Source organism: Theobroma umbraticum, unplaced genomic scaffold (assembly GCF_002168275.2).
Source record: "Theobroma umbraticum cultivar Fairchild unplaced genomic scaffold, ASM216827v3 scaffold_55.0, whole genome shotgun sequence".
Taxonomy (NCBI): Eukaryota; Viridiplantae; Streptophyta; class Magnoliopsida; order Malvales; family Malvaceae; genus Theobroma; species Theobroma umbraticum.
In genome coordinates, this window is record NW_018397270.1 from 1426009 (window position 1) to 1434899 (window position 8891).

Genomic DNA, 8891 nt, shown 5'->3' on the forward strand with positions numbered 1-8891 from the left:
AACTTTTGTTAGTTAAAATTCTACTATGCAAGTATACGTATCGAATAGACAGTTATTAGCAAGTAGAGTATCGATCCACAGGGAATTGATCTAAAAGTTTACTAAGTACTAAAATTATCGCAAATTAATCTTATCCAAACAATCATATAATATCAAATCAAACTAAGTTATAGCAGAATTAAATTAAGAAAAATCAAAATAATAAATACTCAAATAATATCAAATCAAACAAGCCTAGGATACAATATCCCTCACGCTTCATCTAAATCTTACCTCTCTTCCTTAACTTATCTCAATGGTTTGAATTGCTAACCTAGAGTCCTAAATTATTTATAAGGGTCTCCCGACTCATCTTATAAAAATATCTATTTTAACCAAAACACTATATCCCTATGTGAATTGAATTAAAACAAACTCATTAAGTTCAGGCTCTAACTGGCTACATATGGCCTATAGGTATATCCCTATCCTATACGCAAATCAATTAATATGATCATATGCTATCCCAATTTTAGTCTACACTAAACTCCCTCCCAAGTGTTTAGGTTTCTAGATCAATTTAATTGGTGGCCAAGCAATTAAAAGCATTAAGAACAAATTGGAATAAACAATTCAAATCCCATTGAAAATAACAGAAAGTGATTAAAAATCTAGATTACATGTGAGTTCAATTGCAATCCTAGAAAAATAAATTAGCTCATAATATCTATAAAGACAATATCCAAAGAAATTTAGCCATGAATCCAAGTCAAAGAAAATAAAGAAAAAACACAAAGGTAGAGAGAGAACTAAAGTTAGAGATTTATGATCTTGATTCTCTCTCCAATCTTCTTGTTTCCTTGCTTTGTTCTGGCCCAAATCTCCAGAATAGTTGCTTGCTGCCTCCTCCCCAAAATCTCTGAAAAGGCTCCAAATAACCTAATTTTCGAAATCCGTTAATGTCCTTTATTTTTTTTTGGAAAGTCGCGCAGCGCTGCGGCCAGCGCTGCAGTGCTGAGCTCTCTGGAATTTTGTATGTGTGCTTCCTTTCATCAACGCTGCAGCCTTGTTCTCCCAGCGCTGTGGCAGTCTATCAACTTCAAACGTGAGTTTCACCCTGATATGTTAAGAACTGGGCAAAGTAGTAAACATAAAGTTTTATCCCTGTCTCTTAACTTTCCAATGGATTAAAAATCACATCAATTGGACTTTCGGATTGAAAGATTTGCTCCAAATACCGCATCATGTTCAGTCTTTTACATACTGCTGCAGTGGTCCTAATTGACAAATATTTTGACCATGATCCAATCAGAACTGGGCAAATTGGTGAACATAAACATTGATCCCTTCTTCTTATAATTCTATTGGGCTAAGAATCACCTCATTTTGAGTTTTTTGAAAGAGATATGGTCAAAATACTGAAACATATACGAATGAAGCTATCACCATACTTGCACTGATTTTCATCATGAGTCTTTTTCATCAATTTCCTACAAAAGTCATAAGAGAAATTAGCAATAACTACTCTTAAAGTAATTAAAATAAAATAACTTAAAATTTAACTAAAATAACTTAAATTAATCACTTAACAAGTAATCAAACTAAACTAAAAAAACACTATAATGCTAAAATTCGAACCTAAAATCTCAAAGATCTAGCTACTTAAGCTCCCAAAATGAGTCAAAATAACTGTATATAATAGAGTTATCAACTTTACTTTTGGATTTTAGCTGACTAACTCCCTTAGTTATTTGACTAAGTGGTTTTTGTTTGTAGCTTATTTGTAACTCCTTATTTTGATGAGCTTTGATGTTTGCTGTGAAGTAATTAATTTATCATTGACTTACATCTTTATCCTGTACACTCAAGTAGTATAGTTAAACATTAATGAATGGAAATATTTTATTATCATTAAAAACTTATGAAGCCAATAGTTCAAGAACAAGGTACTATGATAGTCATCTATTTTTCTTAGATTGTCTACCTCTTCTTCATGTCATTAAGCTTGTAACTCTTGTAAGCCACTAGATGTCCCTCTTGCATCAACATTCCTTCTATAATGAAGTCTAAAACGACTGTGTGCACCTCGTACAGCTTGGTGTGGTCCTGTAGTGCTAAGACTGGTTCTATACACATTGCCTGCTTAAGTTTGTCAAAGGCTTGCTAGCTTTGTGTGCTCTACCTCTAAGCATTAGCCTTATTCAACATGTTGGTTAGTGGTGCGGTGATCGAAGGGTATCCTTTTATGAATCTTCAATAGTAATTTGCAAGACCCAAAAATGAATGTAGTTGTGTTACTTTTGTGGGCAGACTCCACTTAAGGGCCTTGATTTTATTTGGACCATTTGAATAATACCACCTCTAACTATGTGTCTTAAGAAAGGGATTTCTTTGATCCCAAAAGAACACTTTCTTTCTTTATGAACACCTTATGTTTTTTTAGACTTTCCGTTACATGCCTAATATGTTGTAAGTGCTCCTTTAATGTCTTTGAGTATATAACAATATCATCCAAGTAAACAACCATAAAATTTTCAAGAAATGGTTGAAATGCCTTGTTCCTTATAGTGCAAAATGTTACTGGTGTGTTGGTTAAGTCAAATGGCTTAATAAGAAATTTGTATGATTCGTAACGTGTCACTCATGCTGTCTTGGGCACATCTTCTTTTACTATGCACACCTGATAGTATTCAGAGTGAAAATCCATATTAGTTAACCATCTGGTTCCACCTTATTAATCAAACAAGTCCGCTATAAGCGGGATCAGATAGTTGTTTTAATCGTGAACTTATTTAATGCTTGATAGTCGATGCATAAACAAAGGGTTCCATTATGCTTGTGCAGGAACAAGATTGGGGCACCATATGGTGACTTTGATGGTGAAATGAACCTTGCATCGAGGACCTCACTTAGCTCTGGTGGAGACGTGAAATATGGCATGCATGCTCGTGGGCATGCGTTAAGCACTAAGTCTATGTGATGGTCGATTTCCATTTGTGGTGGTAGTTTATTTAGTAAGTTAACGAACATCACATCCGTATCATTTTCCAACACCTTCAATACCTTTATTGGGGCCTTCATGTTCAGTTACCTATTTCTCTTCTTTGAGAATGATGATAAAGGTTTCTACATTGCACCTTGCACTTTTTGCCAACTATATTGCAAAAAGTAGTTTCGACTCAGTTCCATATTCGTGTCAAACCGTTACTACACATTGTTCTTTTGGGATGAGTATGATGATACAATTTGCAAATGGTATGAGTAGTGTGTTGATTTGATCTGAGAATCCCATAGCAATAACACATTCATAGTCATCCATAGGAGTAACATTGACATCATCCTTACCTTGCCTGTCCGTAATCATACCCCTACTAGTTTTCTTCCCAAAATCGAAACTTTTTGAGTTGACCATCTTGATGTAGCTAATGTGTGCATAATTTGCATATATTTTATGGGGTTTAATTAGATAACTTTTTAGTTATTTAGTTGTTTTGGAGTTATTTTAATAAGTTTTAGCTTAAATTTGAGTTTATCTAGCTTTTGTTTGGATTTGAGTTTGATAAGTAAGTAAACAAAGGAAATTTGGGCTATTCGGCCTTTGTTGTAGGAAAAGCCATGCGTCTAGATTTGTTTCGATGATTCTTGCATAACTTTTGCTTTTAAGGTTCAAATGACGTAATTTTAGTGGCATTAGAAAGCTAAAAAATAAGGCTAGAATTCTTATGTTTACCATTTTTCCTAGTTTAAACAAGATCAAAGAGGAAAATCCTTGAGAGTCCAATGCCATAGCATTGGAAAAGTGGAGGTTGCGTTGCCAACAAGAGAGGCATTGATCCAGATATATTTGTAACTACAACATTTAAATAGAGGTAATATCGATATTACAAATATAAATAGTAATTTAAATATAAAATATCAGCTTACAAATCTTTTGACTCACAAATATAAAAAAGACCATTTAGTGTGCACATCATCAACATGGAACTGGACTCACATCCACAAGCTGGAAACAATAATAACATTGAAGAATCAATCATTGCAGCCATTAATGCAGTTGACCCAACCAAAACCCAAGTAAAAGAAAACCTGAACAAATTATTTTCGAAACAGAATGTTAAACACAGATTCTAACAATAAACATATATATCGCAGAACATCAAATATAAGATACATGCAACAATTACTAATATTGATTGCAATAATGGATGGTTTTACAATTCATGTAAGGAATGTGGATTGACCTTATGATTTTGTGCTGAAAAATATTGGTGCACTCAACATGAAGAAAAGACATTGTTGTCAACATAAATAAATAATGAATTGCTTATATTCTTAGTTATCTTCATTTAGGAGTTCAATGCTTTCTTAAATTCTATTTATAATACCACAGTTCTGTAAAACATGTTTTGCGCAAAAGAAATATAGATAAACATAATCGTAGAAGTTGCCAAATTTTCATTCTTTTTCATTTAAAGACTAGTTTTTTTTTTGTAGTAAGTGTTTTTTCTATTTTAATAATCACTTTTTCTGTTTCACTCAAATAAAAATATACATGAATATACTGAGTGACAAAATAATGACAACAGCATTTTCTAAGATCATGTAATACATTGAGAATTAAAAGAAGGATGTAAACCTTTGCCTTCACATTGAGGAAAAGCTTTATTAATGGATATGTGGTGATCTACCTAAATTCGAGCAAATATCCATGTATTCTTAACATTTAAAACGTTAACATTTTGGTCATTTCTTCTTTCCTAGAAAATGGATGTAATGAAAAAAAAAGATTATTAAGTTTAAAGGAGTCCATTGACTTCAACATTTTTGTCATTTGTTAGATAAAATCATCAACTTTCACAAATTTCTTGCGTTGACTTAGCAATGCCATGATGCATACTTTATTATTATCAAATACTTTTTGCTCTTCCTCTTTCTCTTGAGTTAACCCACATTTTAAATCAAAATTCAATTTCATGCTCACATAATGAGGATCATTGCTAGAAACAGTCCAATATTCTTCACACAGTCAAAATCTTCGTTTTAGTCTTCTTAATAATGAATTAAAATAAAGAAATATACATGAACATTACTCTTTTTCTTTGACTGAATCATATTTTATAATGAGTTAATATTCTCATTTCACTTAAAAGTAAGTTTCTGTATTTATATATTAATTTTATAAACATGTCTATAATTCATTGTGTCAGTATTTGAAACATTTTAAAATTATTATTCTACAATATATGAACTGCTGGCATTAATTCCTTTTCAGTTCATTACCAACTCCTTATCTCTATCCATAAAAAATTGAAATTCATTTTTGCAGATACTCCATACAACTAATTTTGCAAGATAGCACTAGACAAATGGGATTAGTGGCCTTTGGTAAAGTGGCAAAGAAGTTAGTTGGAGCAAGTATCATAAACTTGTAGCATTTAATACCATCCATTGCATGACATTGCATAGACTTATCAAGGCCTTGACCAGCCAAACAAGAACATTCATAATAGGTCTGATGTTAAAGACAATCAAAATAGGAATTTCAAATTACAAACTGTTTGATTGTGATGTAATGGCAAGCCAACAGCTTGCCACTCTTAACTTCTACCAACATTGTTGTATGCTCAACACCTCCATCAATAATTGATTAATTAGAGGAGCAGCCCTTGCCATCATTAATCAGCACATAAGTGGCCAAATAACTTTTCCCAAAAAACACTTTTTAGAAAGATGCTAGCACTAGCCAGGGAGAAGAATCATCTAACAAAAAGTACAATACTAGATTAGGATTACAATACAATAAACTTCATTTTACAAATTTACTCTTCGTCTAATGGTTATTTGCTTATTGTTTTATTTTTCCATATAGTTTGAAATACAAGTATGGGATGAAAATGATGCATTTTGATATATATTTGTCTTCATTTAAACACTTTCAAAATTGACACACATTTCTAACACTTTTGATGAACGATAACTAAGATATCAACACTGAAGTTTTAAATAAATTAGAATTTTCTTCACATTTTAAGAACGACAAAGCTATGGATGATGAAATTCTGTTGTTGATGAATTTTAAAGTTTGCCTCTTTTCATTGTTCATACATACACTTCATGGATGCTTGATGTAATTAAGCTATGTATTGTTCACAAAATTTTAATGTTTTCTGCTTTGCTTCATGAGTTGTTAAGATGATTGCTTATGTTTCTCAGATTTAGAAGATCAGGATCAGTGGCTTCATTTTAGGAATTGAAACTTAAAATAACTTATGCATGGTCTTTTAAAAAAATTTCTTCTATAGGAAAATTAAGAAAATCATTGACTAAGGATGATGGAAAATTGTAAGTAAAATATTCATGTATTTGCACCATTGTTTGTAAACATGGCACACACCGGACCAAAACCTTAATAGAAGCATAGAATTACTGAAACATTTTGCTCATCTATAGCTAATATGAAATTCAGATATCTAATTGCCAGCTACGTATTAAGATGCCTCATTCTTTTGTTTCGAGGCAACATGCTATATTGCATGCCATAGCTATATTTTTTATTGTATATGCTTTGAATGCTGGCTAAACTTTGAAACACTACTTTACCTAATTGCATATAGTTTGTAACAACAATGATGCTATCTTTTGTGAAGCTTCGCAAAGCCTTACGCTAATTTCTACTTACAGGCACTACCTTTTGTAACTAACCTAAAAATAATTATATAAAATTATAAATTTTTGTAATATTGATTTACGTTTTGTACCGATATCTATACATCTATGCATTATATTATGGCCTTGGGTCATAATATTCCAAGACTTTCTGGACGATTGAGGCTGAGGCTGTCCATTGGCATATTATAGCCATGGCGCTCAAATATGAGCATGCTTTCATGAGCCTTCAACTTTTTGTCCTGAAGCACATTACAGTTTATACCAAAAGAAAGTGCCCATTAAAGGTATGCAAACTTGTTTTAGCCGTGCGTTGCACACAGGTAAAATAATATATGTTATAATTTCACCCTTAAATCCATCTAGCTCATTTCTCTTGCAACCCAAACCATTTGCCCAGGCCACAACAATCAGACAACTTCCTTTCAATATCATTTAGACTTTTGTGGATATAAAAACAATCACGTTTATTTAATTAAGAATAATTAATGAAAAAATATCAAATATTAAAATATCACATTAAATTTGGACTTGATTGAAACGTTCAAAAATATTATTATTCATTTCATATTAATTTTCAAATTCATTTCATATTAAGGATAATTATTTTTGGGTTCCAAATTAAATATTTATCTTTTCTAGACAATGTTGAAACTAAATTCCCTTCTTTTTGTTAAAAGCTTATGATTCTTATTCTTTCCAAATTTCATATTTTTATCTTTAAGATTAATAAAGGAAGTTCCACAAGCCACGATTTTTCCAGCAAAGGTTATAATGTTTGACAAATCGAACTATCAAAGTCCAGCCCGTTGGCTTTTTTACTTGTTGAAACGTGGTCGCATCAAAGTCTAACAGTTAATTCAATTTAATATACTTATCTTCACTCACTGATGGACATGGAAAAATCACTTAGTAGATTTTTTTCTTATGGGTCATTCTCTTCTTGCATTAAGCCTAATACTTGATATCGTTGATCTAGGAAACTACGGTTCTAAGCATAATAGATGATATCCTTAATACTGCTTAATTATATCCTTATTTGTAGTGCTACATTTCCAAACACAATGCTTTAATCCTATTGATTTGCCTACGTTCCAATTATATGTTGGATAACTTGATTTTTCGTGATATTTACTTGATATCCATTGTTTAATTATCCTTGATTTGTAGTGCTATGACTCTAAGCACAATGTCCAATATCCTTGATTTGGGGTTTTATGGTACCAAGCATAATAAATGATATCCTTACTTTGTCATAATATCTACTTGATATCCACTAAATATCCTTGATCTATAGTGCTACAATTTCAAGCATAATAGATGATATCCTTGATATAGGGTGTTATGGTATGATGCATAATGCTTGATATCCTTGATTTATAGTGATACAATTCAAATCATTACGTTTTATGTCCTTAATCTATCCAAGCCTAATGCTTGATATCCTTGATCTTGGATATTATGATTCTAAGCATAATAGATGATATCCTTGATATTACTCAATTATATCCTTGATTTTTAATGTTATGTTTCCAAGTATACACTTGATATGCCTGATCTGAGATGCTACAGTTCTCATTATAATGCTTGATATTTTTGATTTGTCATGATATCTACTCGATATCCACTACATAATTATCTTGGATTTGTCGTGATATCTACTTAATATCCACTGCTTAATTATCTTTTGATTTATAGTGTTATGATTTCAAGTATAATCCCCAATATCCTTGACCTAGGGTCCCATGGTACCAAGCAAAATAGATAATATCCTTACTATGCCATGATATCTACTTGATATTCATTATATATCTTTGATTTGTAGTGCTACAATTCTAAGCATAATAGATGATATCCTTGATATAGGGTGTTATGGTACCAAGCACAATGCTTGATATCCTTGATCTATAGTGATATAGTTCAAACATTATGCTTGATATCCTTAATTTGTAATGCTACACTTCCAAGCTTAATGCTTGATATCTTTGATCTGAGGTACTACAGTTCTAAGTATAATAAATGATATGCTTGATACTACTTAATTATATCTTTGATTTGTAGTCCTATATTTCCAAATATAATGCTTGATATTCTTGATTTAAGATCTTATAGTTTTGACTATAATACTTGATATTCTCGATATGTCGTGATATCTACTTGATATCTACTACTTAATTAATTATCCTTAATTTGTAATGCTATGATTCCAAGTAAAATGCCCAATATCATTAATATGAAGTTTTATA